Below are 19615 nucleotides of genomic sequence, written 5' to 3'. Positions count from 1 at the left end.
AGTCCTCCCCCACCGCCCTCCAGATCTCAGAGGCCTCTGCAGCCCTCAAGAGTTTCCTCTGTCTCTCTCCTGGCTGCGCAGAATATTGCAAGAGGATAAGTTTGCGCGAAGCCCCAAACAAACCGTTACCTTTGGCGGGGAGGCAATCCGAGCAGTTGTGCCGGATTCCCCCGTCACTTGTGGCCCCCAGCCCCCGCTCCCACGCCCCGGGGCCACTTCGGCGGGGGACAAACGTGGTCGGGGGGCCGGGCTGGAGGCGCTGGGGGTGGGGGGCCAGAAGGGGCCGGAGCCTGGGGGCTGGAGGCTGGGGGTCGGGGGGTCGGGCCCGGGGGTCCGGGGAGAGTCCCTGGGGGTCCCAGGGGGCCGGAGGTTGGGGCGGGGAGGGGGTGGGGGGGCGGGTCGTCTGCCCGCTGGAAGGGGAAGTGAGGGGAAGTTGGGCTCTGCGGCCTGTGATAAAGTGGCTGTTTTAGGGCAGGGAAAGCTGTGATTAGAATATGAATAGAACTCCAGGAGAGGCAGAGAAAGGGGGATTACAGTTGAATTACTTTGACCATGGACAGAGGCAACGTTTTCTCGTGCCCCAGACTCCCCGGCCCCGCAGAGAAAGGGAAGGGAGAAACACACACACACACACACACACACACACACACACACACACACACACACTCACTCACTCACTCACTCACTCTCTCTCTCTCTCTCCCCCCCCTCCAGGGAAGGCCCAGCCCCGGCCCGAAGGGACCCTCGGACCGGCTCAGGGGTCCAGGGCCCGGCCCGATCACTAATATTTTCGAGCACTTTCTTTATACTTGGAGAAGCAGCGTGGCTCAGTGGAAAGAGCCCGGGCTTTGGAGTCAGAGGTCATGGGTTCAAATCCCGGCTCCTCCAACTGTCAGCTGTGTGATTTAGGGGCAAGTCACTTAACTTCTCTGGGCCTCAGTTACCTCCTCTGTAAAATGGGGATTAAAACTGTGAACCCCCCCGTGGGACAACCTGATCACCTTGTAACCTCCCCAGGGCTTAGAACAGTGCTTTGCACATAGCGCTTAACAAATACCATCATCATTATTATTGTTATTATTATACTAAGCCCTTGGGGAAGTGCAATACAGTTCCCCCAAGGCGCCGGTGCCTCGTCGTTGGGTGGGGGACTGCCCATCCCTTGCCCCTTCTCCGCCCCCAACTTCCACCCACCAAACTGGGTTCATTCATTCAATCGCATTTATTGAGCGCTTACTGTGTGCAGAGCACTGTACTAAGCGCTTGGAAAGTACAATTCGGCCGCGGATAGAGATGGTCCCTACGCAACAACGGCTTCACAGTCTAGGAGGGGAAGACGGACAACAAAACAAGTAGACAGGTGTCAGTACCATCAGAATAGATAAAAAGAATTATTCATTCATTCAATCGTATTTAGCCAGGGCGGGGTTTGGGCCGCCGGGCCAAGGGTCCGGGGAGGAGAGGACACCAGGGTTCGAATCGCGGCTGACCTCTGCCGAGGAGGGTCACATGAGCCCTCTCCATCAACTCCTTCCCTTTCCACAACCCCTGAACTCTCCCCGATCTCAAAACACACACACACACACACAGACACACACACAGAGACACACACACACACACACACAACTTGCCAAGCTCGAGGGGTCACCAGAATGGCAGTAGTCCAAAGGGCGACGCCTCTGACCTGGGATGACCCTAGATCGGTCTATCTCCTCCCGCTGGGCCCGGGCCTTTCCTTTCCCACCTCCTGCCCATCCCTAACCCCCCTGGCAGGGGCACACCGGGGGGGGGGGGGGGGGGGTGCTCTGCTGGCCTATGAGGGGAGGCCTTCCCCAGAAACGGGCACTGGGGGTTTAATCATTCACCTGCCCGATGGCAGAACGATGGCCAGATGATCTTTCAGGGGCATTTTCTGGGCAGATTAGGGCAAAGTTCATGTACCATCCCAAAGGACGTGTATAGCCAGGAACCAAGCGCCCCATGAGGGACAGGGGCTGTGTCTAACCCGATTTGCTTGTAATAATAACAACAACAATAATTATTAGGGTATTTGCTGGGCTCTGTTCTAGGCACTGGGGTAGATACAAGATAATCGAGTTGGACACAGACTCTGTCCCATGTAGGGCTCACAGCCTTAATCCCCATTTTACACATGAGGGAACTAAGGCACAGAGGAAGTGAAGTGACTTGCCCAAGTTCACAAAGCAGACAAGTGGTAGAGTCAGGATTAGAACACATGACCTTCTGATTCCCAGGCCCATGCTCTACCACCTAGGCCTTGCAGCTTCCTTATCCACCCCAGCACTTAGTAGAGTGCATAGCAAATAGTAAGCGCTTAACAAATACCATTATTATTATCCAAACTTTCAACTAAATGAATCCCATTAATCCGATGATTGGCCTCCTCCCCTGTCCACCTCCACCCCCCTCACGTATATTAAGATGAGCATCTGGATGTTGTCATCCCCCCCGCCCCCCGCCGCCCCCATGCACATACTTGATGTTGCACTGCTGCAGCCAGGAGGCAACTGAGCTCCACATGGAGAGGGGTTTGATGGAGCCTTTCATGGAGAATGACCGACGAGGCCAAGTCCCGGGATTTCAGGACCGGGAAGCTGAGCAGTGAAATGGATTCAGAGCGCTGGTGGTTTGCATGACATTCGCGTTCCTGCTAGGACCCAGGATGTGATGGGTGAATAGATGGGCAGGGATGCAGCACATTGCGAAGTGCACACAGAGGCTCCTTGTGGACAGGACTCATTTCCAGCTGGAGCATGCACCATAGCATATGGAGAAGCAGTGTGGTCTAGTGGATAGACCACGGGCCTGGGAGTTGGAAGGACTTGGGTTCTAGTCCCGGGTCGTCCACTTGTCTGCTGTGTGTCCTTGGGTAACCCACTTCACTTATCTGGGCCTCAATTACCTCATTTGTAGAAAATGGGAATGAAGAAGGTGAGCCCTATGTGTTACATGGACTGTGTCCAACCTGATTACCTTGTATCTACTCCAGTGCTTAGAACAGTGCCTGGCATATAGTAAGCACTTAAATACCATAAAGAAGGTTAAAAAAGGGACCTGCATTGTAATTCTGCCTCCACTACTTGTTTGCTGTGTGTCCTTGGGTTTAACTCGCTTGTATATGTATTTGTACAGATTTATTACTCTATTTTACTTGTACATATTTACTATTCTCTTTATTTTGTTAATGATGTACATATAGCTTTAATTCTATTTGTTCTGATGATTCTGACACCTGTCTACATGTTTTGTTATCCGTCTCCCCCTTCTAGACTGTGAGCCCGTTGTTGGGTAGGGACTGTCTCTATATGTTGCCGACTTGTACTTCCCAAGCGCTCTGCACACAGTAAGCACTCAATAAATACGATTGAATGAATGAATGAATGAACTGTTACCTGGCACATATTAAATACTTAAATACACAAAAAAGGGATCATAACTTAGCAAAGGCTTCCTGAGCTGACAGCAGCCACGTGGAGAGTACATTGCCAATCAACCAGGGCAATTAGGGCTGGAGGAAATGGCCCCCGAAGTTGGAACAGAGAGAGCTGGGTTTTCCAGTGTGTGGGCAGCACTGATTATTCTTTGGCAAACAGATCTCAACCAACTGAAACGTGGTCCTCCCTCATCAATCAATAGCATTTAGTGAGCATTGACTCAGTGTAGAACACTGTACTAAGCATGTGGAAGAGTACAAGAGAGTTAGTAGAAATGATTCCTGACCTCAAGGAGCCGGCGGGGGAGACAGATGCTAAAATAAATTACAGATAGGGGATGAAATAGAATTTAAAGACAAGCACAGAATGTTGTAGGAGAATGTGTAAGGGGGATGGTAAGTGTCTTAGACTCTGCCCAGCTCCAGATCAGAGTGGTGACTGAGAGACAGTGACACTGGTGGTATGGGCTAGTGGAAAGAGAAAGGACCTGGGAATTAGAGGACCTGTATTCTAATCTCGACTCTGCCACTTGCCTGCTGAGTGACCTTGATCAAGTCACTTAACTTTGTGCTTCAGTTTCCTCACCTGTAAAATGGGGAGTAAATCCTACTTAGCCTGTGAGCCTTATGTGGACAGGGACTATATCCAACCTGATTGTCTTGTATCTATCCCGGTGCTTATTACAGTGCTCGGCACAAGTATCATCATTATTATTATTATTATTGTTATCTTCTCCTTTTTGGAATGGAGACCCTGGCCCCAGAAGCCATGTGGAAAGTAGGTACTTCCAGGATAAGTAGTGGAGGAGTATACCCTGGTACCCCTATGTTCCGGATGGCATATTGACCCCAGGAAATGATCTGGGACCTGGTTAATTTTTCCCATCTGAGGGAGAGAGATTAAGGCAGCACTTTAAGAAGTTGGAAACAGAGATGAAGTAGAGGATTGAGAGAAAACTTATGGGTTGGGTTTTTTTTTTGTTTGCCATGGAAAGCATGCACTTTATGGAATGGGTGAGTACTGCCAGCTGCCCAGAGGAAAGTAAAGATTTAAGTATTTCTTTGGTCCAACTTCTAACTAGATTCCCGACAAAAATCCACCATTTAAACAAGAATTGGCTGGCATCAAGCAAATCTATCTAGAGCAGTGGAGGGTACCTGTAAGAGAGAAAATAGGGTGGGCCAATTACAAGAGAGCATATGTTGATTTTCTTATTTTTCTGGAAAGAAATTCAGCTGTTGACTTTCTCACACTGTGTTGTCAAGCTGATGGTTGCTTTAAAGGGGAATCTTTAGAGGTTTTATTTGGATCAGGGAAAGTAAGGAACTTTTTAATTAAAAAAATACTAAATTGAATCTTGGGTGAATTTTGTCCACTTATTGGAATAACTCATTTTCCTTCCCCTCCTCCTCAGCATTTACCTCATCAGTTATTGAACTCTTACAGTCAATGGCATTTGAGTGTTTACTGTGCATAGAGCACTGTACGAAGCACTTGGGAGAGTACAATACAAAATGAGTTGATAGGTTTCCTGCCCACAGTGTGCTTACAACATGCACAACACTGTACCACGTGCTTGGTAAAACCCAATAAAAGTAGAAGACAGTTTTTGCCTTCAAGAATCTTACAATTTTACAGGGAAAGAGGCATACACACATTTTCAACATATAATTGGAACAGATTTAACTGGAGAAAACAAAAGTAAGGAAAAAAATGAATAAATGGGATTCATGAACTGAAGTGTACAGATGTGCTATGAGAGGTTTAGGGAATGTTGTGACCAGAAAAAAGGTAGTCTTTTAGGATGGCTTTGAAGTGGGAAGGGATGTATGTGGTTTAGCAACTTTAAGCAGGGAAGGAATTCCAGGCAAATTTAAGGGTATGGAAAGTGGACTGAAGAGAAGAGATTCAAGAGCAAGACCCAATTAGGAAGACAGCTAGGAAGGAATGAAGTGAGTTGGGGGGTAAAAGGGGAGAAAAAGGAAAGGGAAGAAATTCAGCATGATTCTCAGACTACTCCATGATACTCTGGTTGAGTTAGAATTGAAGCTGACCTGTCTGTCCTTTTGCTCCTCACTAGCAGAGCGAAATGGGGTTGCGTGCTGGCTCAGTCATCGTTATCCTACTCTACACTGCCATGTTTGAGGGGTGCAATGAGAGACCCGGAAGCTGGAGTCAGCGTTCTTGGAAAACACCTCCAGATCAACAGGCTATGAGCATCATCAAAAGTCTAGGAGAAACTGGTTCATGAAACTGCTATTAGCAGATGTCTGTGCTCTCGGGGCACGTACATAGGATTTGCAGTTTCAGCACCATGTTACGGACTGCAACAAGTCTGGAGGAAACCAAACTTGAACGTAGGAAACCCTAGGTTTTTCAAAAATCAAGACACCAAGAAACACCTGGGCAATCTGAACAGGACTTCTGGGGAAAAGCCCATTAGAGCAGCAAGGATCTATCTTACAAGCAGACCACTCCCCTCTCCACCATAACTTATATTAGGTCACTACTTTGAACCCAATGTTTGAAATTAACACTCAAATAGGAGGTGCCTCCTTCCTGCACTTGCCTTCTTCCTTCCTATACAAGCAGACCACTCCTCTCTCCACCATAACTTATTTTAGGCCACTACTTTAAACCTAATATTTGAAATTAACACTCAAATAGGAGGTGCCTTCTTCCTGCACTTGCCTTCTTCCTTTTCACTGGGGACCCACCTAGGGAAAAAAAAAAACTGATTAAAACTGGAGTAAGGTCAAGAGCCAACCTCAACCTCTGGCCTGATAATGACACTGTAGATTCAAAGATGGTCCTGATCAGCTCCTCCTCATCCCATCCCAGGACATGAGCCTCTCAGTTTAGAAGGAGCCAGTGGGCATCTGAAGTGCTTTACAATCACTCAATTTTATTTTTATGGTATTTGTTAAGGGCTTAACTATGTACCAGGCTCTGTACTAAGCACATGGGTAGATACAAGCTGATCAGATTGGACGCAATTCATGTCCCACATGGGGCTCACAGTCTAAATCCACATTTTACAGATGAGGTCACTGAGGCACAGACGAGTCAAGTATCTTGTCAAAGGTCACAGAGCAGATAAGTGATAGAGCTGGTATTAGAACACAGGCCCATGTTCTATCCACTAGGGCACACTGCTTCTCTATTGAGTGCTTACTGTGTGTAGAGCACTGTACTAAGCACTTGGGAGAGTAAACCACCACAGCGTTGGTAGTCACATGTCCCCTCCCTCCAGGTCACTGCACTAGGGCCATCACCTCAAGCTGTTGAGCCAACTCTGTGCTCTCACTGGGGCTGCTCATTGTCTTCCAGCTGAAGGGAGCAGGTTTTTAGCCAACTTGGTGCGCCAGGCTTTGTCCTGGTAAGTGGGAGGAGATCTTTATAAAATCAATGCTCCCCAAACTCCTTAATTCTGGGAAGATCCTTGTAGTAATCACATTTCCTGTCCGTAAGAATCTTACAGTCTAGAGTGGGGTGACAGAAAGTAAATCATAGATACATATATAAGTGCTGAGAGAGGGATTATTATCAGGAAGAACAGATCTGATGCCCTGATGCCAATTCCCTGTTCTAGAAGCACTGCTTTAAATTCCTGAAGCAGTCTTGGATCAACAGTTGCCTAAAATTTAAAGGAGATTCAGGTTTCCACATTACACGATAGCTTCCAGAAAACCATAGGGCCTGAAATAGATCAACCAATCCATAATTGTAGAGTGCCTTCTATGTGAGCTTGGGCAAGTCACTTAACTTCTCTGTGCCTCAGTTTCTTCATCTGTAAAAGGGTATTAAATACCTGTTCCCCCTCCCCTTTAAACTGTGAGTCCTATGTGGGACAGGGACTGTTTCCAATCCACTTATCTATGTCTACCCCAGTGCTAAGTATAGTGCTAGGCCCCTAATAAGCATTTAAATACTACATTTAAAAATTATTATTATTATTGTGCCAAGGATCTGGGAGAGTGCAGAGATAAATGACACCATTCCTGCTTCCTACAGTTGCCCACTGCTTTTCCCATCAAGTTGAGAGAGGTTTACTTGCCAAGGTAAGTATTGAAAGGAAGGGAAAGAGATGTGCCAGCCATGAGGAAAAGTATAGAGGCAGGAAGTCAAGTAGGGATCAAGGATTGGTTGAGAGGAGGCAGGTTTGGTTGGCACAAAGGTTGGATTTATAGGAGGGGGAGGAGTGATTTTAGAATAGGACCAGAAGTGGAAACATCCCCTCAGCACCCCACTGTGGAGACCCTGGGGATAGTCGGGATAAAACACCAGGAACTTTGAATTTATGAATAATGGGGACAAGTCACAGTCTATAGAATCCTTTCTTAAACTGAAAACCCTTCTGCAAAAAAACCCAATGCGTTTACATCTCAGGCTAACCCAGACTATCAATCAATCAATCGTATTTATTGAGCGCTTACTGTGTGCAGAGCCCTGTACTAAGCGCTTGGGAAGTACAAGTTGGCAACATATAGAGACAGTCCCTACCCAACAGTGGGCTCACAGTCTAGAAGAGTGGGCTCACAGACTATATATGTTTGGATACAGAATAGCTATAGTATAGTCCAGCTCCACAACTACTACTGACTCATTTCACAGGGGTGGGTGTCACGATCCTCACCTTCTTTCAATTCTGGAACCCCCATAAATACAACATGAAACGAGTTAATTTCACCTTGATGTGAAAAAGGACTCTCTTTTTCTGATTAATTATGACCTGGCTTCAAAAATCTGGTTCTTTTGAGCCTGATCAACAAAAAACACAAGCCTCCTGGTTAGGAAAAGAACAGAAAAGATAAAGGGAAACCTTTACGGGTCCGACTGCTGCTCTTTGGAAGCGTCTTTGCACTTCTCCTAGGTGAACTGCCTCCCTCCACTGCAGCTTCTGCTGTAAAAGTTCTGTCAATTTGGGCTGCTGAGCCAGCTGTGTGCTCTCATTAAGGCTGCTCATTGTTTTCCAGCTGAGGGGAGCAGGCCTTTAGCCAACTTCATGCCTGAAGCTTTGTCCTGGAAAATGGGGGATATTCTTTGTCAAATCCCTGTTTCCGCAAACTTATTAATTCTGTCAAGCTCTTTGTGGGCAGGGAACATGTCTACTAACTCTATTAAATAATACTCTCTCCAACACTTAGAACAGTGTTCTGCAGACAGTAAGCACTCAATTAATACTATTTATTGATGTTCTGTCTGGAATGCCCAGACAAATTCAAGATCCAGAGATTCCCACTGAAATGGATATTCAACACATAGCTGAAATTGGCATGAGAATACAATTTGTCTCCTTTTGGAATTCCAGGTTATCTGCCTGCTGAAAAGACTGTGTGTGTAGAGCATCTGGGCAGAGTCGTGAACTGAAGGACACATCACTTGGTCTGTCTTCTCTGAAAATGAATTTTCTGGATAATGTTTCAGGATCTTCCATTGCCTTTGGTGAGTTGCTTAATCTCCGTGTCTCATTATTCTCCGCTGGTCCACTGTTGAGAAGGGATAAAATCCTCCCTCTAAGAAACCAACTTGGTGACACAGGGCACTGAAGTAAAGCACTGAAATGTTTATGGAGGAAAACATACTGAGATGAAACACTAGAAAATGCACTTTGCCAACAACCTAACTTACCAGATTTCTCTGGGGTCAGTGGGGACTGGATTTGTTACACAGTTTTCCAGAAGCGGCAGTTGGGCTCTTGCTAAAGTTTGATGGCTTGTGGGAAACCATGTGAGCATTTGATTGATGTGTTTACAATCTCAGTTCTTCATTTCCACTGGCAAATCAACATCATCATCATCATTAGTAAATGTTTATTGAGCCCCTACAGTGTGATTATCACCTTGTTAGGGTCTGCTTACAGTTTACAGAGTGTGAAGGAGACAGTCCTGCCCTCAAAGAGTTTAGATGTTTATATGTTTATATGTGATATATCAAAGATTAACCAGAGGATACCTGTGAAATGTTGAGCACATTCTGGAACATGCATTTAGGGAGAGGAGACTGAGGACTAGAACCAGGCAATCATTTAAAACTGAAGTTAACTATGAAAACAATTCAACAAAAATTCTGGGCTTACTTTTTCTGCAACAAAGTGATTTTTATAGGTTTTGCTTAGAAATTGGGTTTGGAAAAGATTAATCTGGAGCTACAGGAGCTGGTTTGTTATTTTCTGAGAGTATTCACCACATTTAAACAGAAAAATAAGAATAGAATGACATTCCCTCACCCCCAACGATCTGGCCTCCTACTTCATTAACAAAATTAAATCCATCAGGTCCGACCTCCCCAAAGTCTCTTCCCCCCCTTTCTCCAACCCCCCGGCTCTCAACACTCTCTGCTACTCTCCCATCCTTCCCAGCGGTATCCTCAGAGGAACTCTCCTCCCTCCTCTCAAGTGCTACTCCGGCCACCTGTGCTTCTGACCCCATTCCCTCTCATCTTATGAAATCTCTCGCTCCATCCCTTCTCCCCTCCTTAACTTCCATCTTCAACCGCTCACTCTCCACTGGTTCCTTCCCCTCTGCCTTCAAACATGCCCATGTCTCTCCCATCCTAAAAAAACCCTCTCTTGACCCCACCTCACCTTCTAGTTATCGTCCCATATCCCTCCTACCATTCCTTTCCAAACTCCTTGAACGAGTTGTCTACACGCGCTGCCTAGAATTCCTCAACAACAACTCTCTCCTCGACCCCCTCCAGTCTGGCTTCCGTCCCCTTCATTCCACGGAAACTGCACTCTCAAAGGTCACCAATGACCTCCTGCTTGCCAAATCCAACGGCTCATACTCTGTCCTAATCCTCCTCGACCTCTCAGCTGCCTTTGACACTGTGGACCACCCCCTTCTCCTCAACACGTTATCTGACCTTGGCTTCACAGACTCCGTCCTCTCCTGGTTCTCCTCTTATCTCTCCAGTCGTTCTTTCTCAGTCTCTTTTGCAGGCTCCTCCTCCCCCTCCCATCCTCTTACTGTGGGGGTTCCCCAAGGTTCAGTGCTTGGTCCCCTTCTGTTCTCAATCTACACTCACTCCCTTGGTGACCTCATTCGCTCCCACGGCTTCAACTATCATCTCTACGCTGATGACACCCAGATCTACATCTCTGCCCCTGCTCTCTCCCCCTCCCTCCAGGCTCGCATCTCCTCCTGCCTTCAGGACATCTCCATCTGGATGTCCGCCTGCCACCTAAAGCTCAACATGTCGAAGACTGAGCTCCTTGTCTTCCCTCCCAAACCTTGTCCTCTCCCTGACTTTCCCATCTCTGTTGACGGCACTACCATCCTTCCCGTCTCACAAGCCCGCAACCTTGGTGTCATCCTCGACTCCGCTCTCTCATTCACCCCTCACATCCAAGCCATCACCAAAACCTGCCGGTCTCAGCTCCGCAACATTGCCAAGATCCGCCCTTTCCTCTCCATCCAAACCGCTACCCTGCTCATTCAAGCTCTCATCCTATCCCATCTGGACTACTGCACCAGCCTTCTCTCTGATCTCCCATCCTCGTGTCTCTCTCCACTTCAATCCATACTTCATGCTGCTGCCCGGATTATCTTTGTCCAGAAACGCTCTGGACATATTACTCCCCTCCTCAAAAACCTCCAATGGCTACCGATCAATCTGCGCATCAGGCAGAAACTCCTCACCCTGGGCTTCAAGGCTGTCCATCACCTCGCCCCCTCCTACCTCACCTCCCTTCTCTCCTTCTACTGCCCAGCCCGCACCCTCCGCTCCTCCACCGCTGATCTCCTCACTGTACCTCGCTCTCGCCTGTCCCGCCATCGACCCCCGGCCCACGTCATCCCCCGGGCCTGGAATGCCCTCCCTCTGCCCATCCGCCAAGCTAGCTCTCTTCCTCCCTTCAAGGCCCTGCTGAGAGCTCACCTCCTCCAGGAGGCCTTCCCAGACTGAGCCCCTTCTTTCCTCTCCCCCTCGTCCCCCTCTCCATCCCCCCGTCTTACCTCCTTCCCTTCCCCACAGCACCTGTATATATGTATATATGGTTGTACATATTTATTACTCTATTTATTGATTGATTTATTTATTTTACTTGTACATTTCTATCCTACTTATTTTATTTTGTTGGTATGTTTGGTTCTGTTCTCTGTCTCCCCCTTTTAGACTGTGAGCCCACTGTTGGGTAGGGACTGTCTCTATGTGATGCCAATTTGTACTTCCCAAGCGCTTAGTACAGTGCTCTGCACATAGTAAGCGCTCAATAAATACGATTGATTGATTGATTGATTGATCTCTTGAATATGAAAAGTTCAGTTGATGGGGAGTTGGAGAGGATGAGGTAGGAGGGGGGTCAGAGGGTTGGGGGGAGAGGAGGGAGAGAGCTATGGATCTGTGTGCCATGTTCCAGAATTGTCTGCCTCCAGGTCTGAGCCTAGAGGGGAGCTGGGGACCCCTGAAAATAGCTGCTTAATGGGAATAGGGCAAGGGCAGCCCTTTAGAGACCTTCTCCAAACATTCAACTTTTACTAACCTAGGTGCTTGCTCTCCTGATATTGAATGCTAAAAAGAACAAGATGAGAAAGAGAAAAAAAGAGGGAGAAAACAGGATAAGGTAAATAAGAGAAAAACAGAAAAAAAAGAAAAATATGAAAGATGCAAAAATCAAATGAATCACAAGGGGAAAAAAGAATAAAAAGAGGATTAAAAGGGGTGTAAGAGAAAAAAGAAAGGACAATAGGGCATATGAGAGAGAGAGAGTGAGAGAGAGAGAGAGGAGGGTGGGAGAGACAGACAGAGAAAGAAAGAAGCAAGGAGGCATCAGAAGAAGGAACAAGAGAGGACAGAATGAAAGAGAATGGGTGAATATGAGAAAATGAAAAGTGGCAAAAAGAGGGTGGGATGGATGGGAAGCAATTTGTGTATAGGAGAGTGAATGTGTGGGTGAGTCCAAGAATGAAGAGGTTAGCGAGCTAACCCCATGCTGCTAATATTCAGGGAATTCCAGTGAAATGAACCTTATTACAATATTATTGCAACTTGTTCTATAGGAGATGATGGGATGTAGAATCCATAAGAACAGGATCCCAACTCCTTGCATTAATGACCAAACAGTCTTGTTTATTGTCTTGGCTTATGCTCTTGAGTTGTCTCCAACGCCTAGCGACTCCGTGGACACATCTCTCCCAGAACGCCCCACTTCCATCTGCAATTGTTCTGGTCTGGTAGTGTATACATAGAGTTTTCTTGGTAAATGTATGGAAGTGGTTCACCATTGCCTTCTTCCACACAGTAAACTTCCTCGACTCTCTCCCATGCTGCTGCTGCCCAGCACAAGTGAGCTTTGACTTGTAGCAGATTGCCTTCCACTCACTAGCCACTGCCCAAGCTAAGAATGGAATGGGTAGGCCTCTGCTTGACTCTCCCTCCCATAGCCAAGACTGGAAAAGTACTGGAAACTCTCCAGGTGCGATGCTGAGAGGGTCTTTGTTAATTACCATTATGTTGTTTTTCTAGATTTTGTAACCATTTATGCATTCTTAAAGTATACTTATAGCTTGATATTAACCCCAGTATAAAGCCTCTCTCCTTTAGGAATTTTAACCAGTTGTCAGGCTTGGCTACAGGCCAGGCTCTGAGAAGGCCATCTGCTTAGTGGTTGAGGGTAGTGTCCATACTTCTTAAATATTTTCCCAAGGACTAAGAGTCCTAATCTATTTTAATGTCTCTCTCTCGCTGTAGACCATAAGCTTCTTATAATAATAATAATAATAATGGCATTTGTTAAGCGCTTACTATGTGCAAAGCACTGTTTTAAGCGCTGGGGAGGATACAGGGTGATCAGGTTGCCCCACGTGGGGCTCACAGTCTTCATCCCCATTTTACAGATGAGGTAACTGAGGCCCAGAGAAGTTAAGTGACTTGCCCAAGATCACACAGCTGACATGTGGTGGAGTCGGGATTCGAACCCATGACCTGTGACTCCAAAGCCCGGGCTCTTTCCACTGAGCCACGCTGCTTCTCTGCTTCTTCTTCTGGGCAGAGATCACATTTACCAACTCTGTTATGTTGTACTTTTCTGAGTGCTTAGTGCAGTGCACTGCACACAATGAGCACTGAGTACATACCATTTGTTGATGAAAAAGAGCCTCAAGAAACTGGAGAGAAGGCAGCAGAGAGAGTATATAACGCATTTCTCATGCCTTGTTTGAAAAGCTCCTTTACTTTCATTGTTTCTCTCAAGCCTAGGAGCAAGTCCATATGGCACCTATTTTACAGATAAGAAAACTGGGGCAAGGAGAGCTAATTCATTTGGCAACATCTCTCTCTAGTGCAAGGATCAATGCTGAACTTCTAGTGAGTGAGTGGGTGGACTTAGAGGAAAGAAAGCCCTAGGGAAAGAGTTGCACCCTCTTTCAATTCCTCCATGGCCTTGAAATGAGTACGGGATGTGGAACCTAAATGGGGGCATGGATCAGAACCCTTGGGTCCTAGAAGAGAAGGCAAGGAACATGGGTCCAAAGATATGACATTTAGAGCAGATTGCAGAGGAAAAGCAATACGATTCAAGTTACAGGGGTTTACGTAGGTGCAGCATGGGCTAGAATGCTTGGGATAAGTATAGAACACACAGACTGTGGAGAAGAATGCAAGCACGTTCCTGTTTTGATAGACTGTACGACAGGTAGAAGATGGAGAAGGCAGAGTTCAACACCTTGGCTGAGATGAAAACTCAGTAGAAACCTTCCAAGTCGCATTCAAATCCTGAACAGAGCTTCTCGCTAGATGCTCTAAGGTGAGGGAGCAGGTGTATATGAATATTAACAACTTGGTACTGTTTCCTCATACTCCCTCTAAAACATACTCCTCTAGGGTTGCCTAGAAGGCTACATATCTCGTTAGTCTAAGCCTGTTAGCAAGGGCGAGGAGATGTAGAGGGAGCCAAGTTATGGGGCTAAAGTCATTAACTGACAGAACTCCACTTACTTGAAAAGGAAGAAGCTACCTGGGGGCAGATTAAACTCTTCTGGATCCTTTTAAGATCCTTCTTTTTAGAAGGAGAACCTGGTTCCAAGAAAAATGTAAGAACTTCAGGAATTTCTTTTACAAAACATTTTATTTGGGAGTCTTCTCTGATGGATGAGGATGTAATTCTTATTATTGTTTGTTTTTCAGGTAATATTTCAAGGATAGTCACTTTCAGCTGCTTTGCTAAACTGAGGATTCCTAGAGAGTAGGATCATTTTGTTTTTGTGGTTTCACTCTGGGTCCTTCACCACTTTCCGTGAAGTTGGAAAGTTCTCATGGACCTGTGCATGAACCAAGCCCACTCCCTCAGTCCATCAGCTTCAGTCCTCAACCACCACGGTCCCAACCCAGAAAACTTTCAGAATAGAGGCTATCTTTTTTTCTTTCCCCTTTCCCTTTTTCTCCAGTATCCTGGGAATACAAATCTGGCATCGTTACTACTACTCCTTGTTCTAAAATACCACAGAAATGTCTTTTGGTGAGTTACTATGGAAAGCTTCAGATATCATTTTTAGAATGCCCTAGGGGTACAGGGTCTATTTAAATCATTTTAGGAAATTTTTAAAACAACACTCTCTCCCACTCCAAAGCCTTGGGATAAATGTATTAGATATGTATTTCAGAAGGGAGAGCTGGTTCTAGGTCTTTATTGGATTGTCAGGATTTTGTGTGTTGTTGGACTCCCTCTTTACCTGCTTAACGATGGAAATAAAAGGACATGAACAGATCAGAGCTTAATGGCTTCAGACACACCTAGCACATGCTTATCAGAGGATAATCAATATTCATTTGAGTCTTTTGTTACTGACTCCCTTTGAGTTTGCTGACAGATTCTGGGCTGTTTTCAACTACTTGCTCACTTTGGCTTCGTTCATGTTCTTCGGTTAGGGTGAGCATGATAAGAAAGGCAGGTTAGTTATCCCTTTAGTGAAATGACTGTAGAAAGATGAGGTAGAATTGTTCTGAAACCTCAGTTGATTATGACAGAAAACAGACTTGAACATCAAGAATCAAAAGTGGCTTCCATCCACGTGAAAAAGACATCGGTAACCAGTCTGCCTCCCATAATGGATCAATGGTTCTGAATCTAGCCACAGCAGGAAGAAGTGAAGCCAGATCAGGCACAGGGGAAAACACCATCTCGCTCGCCCATAACTCAGAGAAGGAAGGTGATAATCTTCATGAGCCATTTCTGTTTCAAGTCCTGGCATCTGTCTCTGATCCTCTGGCAGGATCTAATTGTCAGAGACTGTTTCTATGGGCAGGCAGTTCTGCTCGACGTGTAAATCCTGCATTTTTCACAAGGGAGATTTCTTTTCTTTGCACTTTAGCCAAATATTACTTCTTACACAAATTCCTTCTCACCCAAGTCATTGGATTCTTCTGGTGATGACATTTAATTCAGTGTTCAGCCCAACCAGCAATGGAGTACTTAATCCCATAACAAAAAGGAGTGGGATACTGGAGTTTAGGATCAGTGGGAAAGCAGCTGATGGAGGTACCTTTCAACCCAAGGAAGGGACAGACCCTTTGGAAGAAAAAATAAAAACAAACTACAGCAGATGGTAACCACAACCATCTCACCATCACAGCATTCTAGTTATAGTTTCACTTGTACTTTGCAAACAGCTATTTAATCCACTCATTAGCTAGTGACAGAGTTAATAATAATACTGTAAATGAAACTTTGGTGTAACAACACTATAGTATTTTTTAATGGCATTTGCTAAGCCCTCACTATAAGCCAGGGACTAAATATACTAAGCGCTGGGGTAGATACAAGCTAGTCAGATTGGACACAGTCCACATCCCACATGGAGCTCACAGTCTTTAATTCCCATTTTACAGATGAGGGAACTGAGGCCCAGAGAAGTTAAGTCACATAGCAGACAAGTGGCAGAGCTGGGATTAGAGCCCTAGTCCTCTGGCTCCCAGGCCAAAGTTCTTTCCACTAGGCCACAATATTTGTTAGAACAAGGTGATCTTGTACCATCCACAACCAGTCTGCCTTAAGATATTTCAATAGTGCCTTTGTTTCTTCCTTTTTTTCCTTATGGTATTTTTCAATTGATTACTATGTGCCAGGCACTCTATTAAGTACCGGGGTAGGTACAAACTCATCAGGATGGACCCAATCCATCTTCCACATCAGTTCATCAGTCTTTTTAGCTACTCATACATAGAGCTGAACTTGTTCATTGAGATACTGTGAAAATCCTCACCGCCTGGTGCCCGTATAATGATGGTGGTATTTTGTTAAGTGCTCATTATGTGCCTGTACTAAGCATTGAGAGAGACATAAAATTATCAAGTCCTACATGGGGCTCACAGTGTAAGTAAGTGGGAGGATAGATATTCTATCCCCATTTTGCAGACGGTTGGGAAAGGGCTGGCAGCCGTGTCCATCTGGAAATCACCTGTTCTGAGCAGGTCCAAAAGACAGGTTAAATATACTAGTCAGTCAACTGGATTTATTGAGCACTTACTGTGTGCAGAGCACTGTACTAAGCCCTTGGGAGAGCATAATATAACAATAAACAGACACATTCCCTTCCCACAGTGAGCTTACAGTCTAGAAGTGGAGATATAAATAAATCACTGCAGATATGTACATAAGTGCTGTGGGGCTGGGAGGGTGGATAAATAAACGGATCAAGTTTATGAGTACGGAGATGGGTACTGTATCAGATGGATGGATTTTGATCATCGATCCTCACTGCATACAGACCAAGTCATCTATCTGGAGATAGTTGGAGACAGCCTCAGAAGGAGGTCCTCTCCAATCAGAGGTTGCTCTATGTGGAAGGAGGGCATCGATTCAGACGGAATTTCCATTTTTGAATTTCAATTTTTGGCACTGCCAAGGAAAAACGTTTGCAACTAGATGGTGGATTTAAAATCAAGTACTGATTATAAATTTATCTGCAACTTTAGAGGAGGCCCAGACAGTGGGTTGGGTTTTATAATATAGTACGGTAGGAAATCCGAAAAAGGGCAACAGGTAAAAAGGATTGCGGTCAGTGGAAATTTTCTGAAAAAAGGTGCTTGAAAGGCTAAAGCCCTCAATCAATTTTGGGAACCCGAAAGAGTTAGTAATGGTATTAGCACAGTGCTTTGCACTAAATGCTGTAGTAATTGTTCAGCACTTACGTACCTGTGTGTAACTTATTTATTTACGCTACTCTCTGTCTTCCCTTCTAGACTGTAAACTTGCTGTGGGCAGGGAATGTGTCTGTTTTTTGTTATACTCTCCTAAGTGCATAGTTCAGTGCCCTACATACAGTAAGTGCTCAGTAAATACGGTTGAATGAATGAACAATTGTAAGCAAATAGATGGTCCTTGTCCCACAAGATTCTCTTAAAAGGGGAAAGTTTGGTGCATTCAGAAGTCTTGGATCATTGTGCCAGTGATTTAGCTAAGTCTACAGATGCTACAAAAATTTTTCTTTCCTCAAATGGAAACTATGAATTCCAGACCCAACTCATTTCTGGCGGGATAGTGCCACTTATGCACACTTTTCTCAATCAGAGACCAGACCAGAAAACACATATTGGACATGATACGGAAGACATGAACCTGTCAGTTCACCAAACTTGAACTCAGACTTTTTTTTAAAATCAAGCGGATTGTGTATGAGACAAATCCAGGCAGCATAGCGAAACTGTACGCACACATTGAAGAAGCACAGTGGAACTGTACACACATATTGAAGAAGGAGTCAGCGTTGCTGTGCTGAATGCCTTTCACATTATGAAATAAATATCACTTAAAAGCTTTTGAATAATGTAGAATTTAAAATTTTTATTCCTGCCATTTTTAAAATGTTTAACCGAAGAACCCAGTTTAACCTTGGCAAATTTAATTCTATCCATGGGATTATGATTCAGTACTGGAGTGGCCAAAGAGGAAAATGGAGTTGTAAAGTAATTTCAGATATTTGTCTGTCAGGTAGGCTTTGGAGAACTGAGGAAAAAATGTGAGTTTGAATTGTTTCAAATTATGTTCCTTTGCTGATATTTCAGTAACATTTGGTTGACTTTATAGTCAGCTGTTTACCCCATTACCTTCAGTTTATACCTGAAAGAAAAATTAAAATAAAAATCTTAGTGGCTGTCCTAGATAATGAACATTCTAGAACAGCTACTCGCCTTGCTTAATCTGCCTCTCGAGAACTCTGCCCGATTTCCCACCAGAAATTGGTGGCCCCCGCAGGGTTGATTCCGCAGGGCTTCGGCAGGAAAAAAACAATTTTTGACGGCCAAGTGAATCATTCTAAAGACACATATGGAGTAAATATGGATAGTAAAAAGGTGATACTTTTACAGTCACTTTTCTGACCATCAGTTTCACAACTGAATGATTTCCAGGTCTCTCGGAAACGGGGCTTCTCTGTTACTCAGCCAGCCAAGAAATAGGAGGACTCATCCACCCGGCTGGGATACTTACCACCCTAGTGTGACTCATTACTGCAAATAATACCGTTGGGCCAAAAAACTCTGAAGCAGCTGAAAACTATCCCATTATGTAGCACCCAATCAGGTCTTTTTTTGTTCACTGCTTGGCTGACACCACATGGAACCATTTTGATGGTTGGTGCCGTGGGCCGCTTGAAACCATTCCAGGTTCTCCGATGGCAGTGAGCAAGCCTCACTTTGATGCCAGAAGGGAATAGCTGCTCCAGGCAGGCTTTGCCTCCTAAATCTACTGTTCCCCACCTCCCCTGTATGTTTGCTCATGCCCTTTCCAAACATTGCTGGTTTTGCTTGACATTCCCTTCCCAAGAGTCTTCAGAGTTTTTCCCTCTGGTCGTTTCTTCCTTGAAACTGCAGGGAGGGCCCAGCTGTGACCAGTTTTCCTGCTTCTTAAAAAGCTAACTCACAATGCTGTTTTTCTTATAAAACTTTTAACAGGGTGAATTCACTGTAGAGGAGACCTTGGCTTCTGTTTTTCTCACTGTAAAGATTTATCAAAGGTAAATAAATGGCTTAGGGGAGGTGGTCTTCCCCGTTTTTTCCTAATGAATCCTCCATTTGGGGGCATCCTTTCTACCATGTGAAAATTGGTCAAGCACCTCAAGTTACATCCTGAAAGGGGTACATCCTGAAAGACAGTAACTCATTTTCATTGGTGAATCGGCCCTGCTGGGCAATTGGAATGATGACTCCAGGACCCCTCTCTG

At 45.3% G+C, this 19615-nt stretch overlaps 1 non-coding gene across 1 annotated transcript; it reads right to left on the bottom strand.

Moving 5' to 3' along the window:
- Positions 1-12753: 12753 nt before the first annotated feature.
- LOC119937414 lies at positions 12754-12891 on the bottom strand. The gene has a single exon (XR_005454083.1). It is a non-coding gene; the product is annotated as a small nucleolar RNA SNORA7 (small nucleolar RNA).
- Positions 12892-19615: the final 6724 nt, after the last annotated feature.

The sequence above is a fragment of the Tachyglossus aculeatus genome, chromosome 14 (genome assembly GCF_015852505.1).
Source record: "Tachyglossus aculeatus isolate mTacAcu1 chromosome 14, mTacAcu1.pri, whole genome shotgun sequence".
Lineage (NCBI taxonomy): Eukaryota > Metazoa > Chordata > Mammalia > Monotremata > Tachyglossidae > Tachyglossus > Tachyglossus aculeatus.
This window is presented reverse-complemented; position numbering and strand designations above follow the sequence as displayed.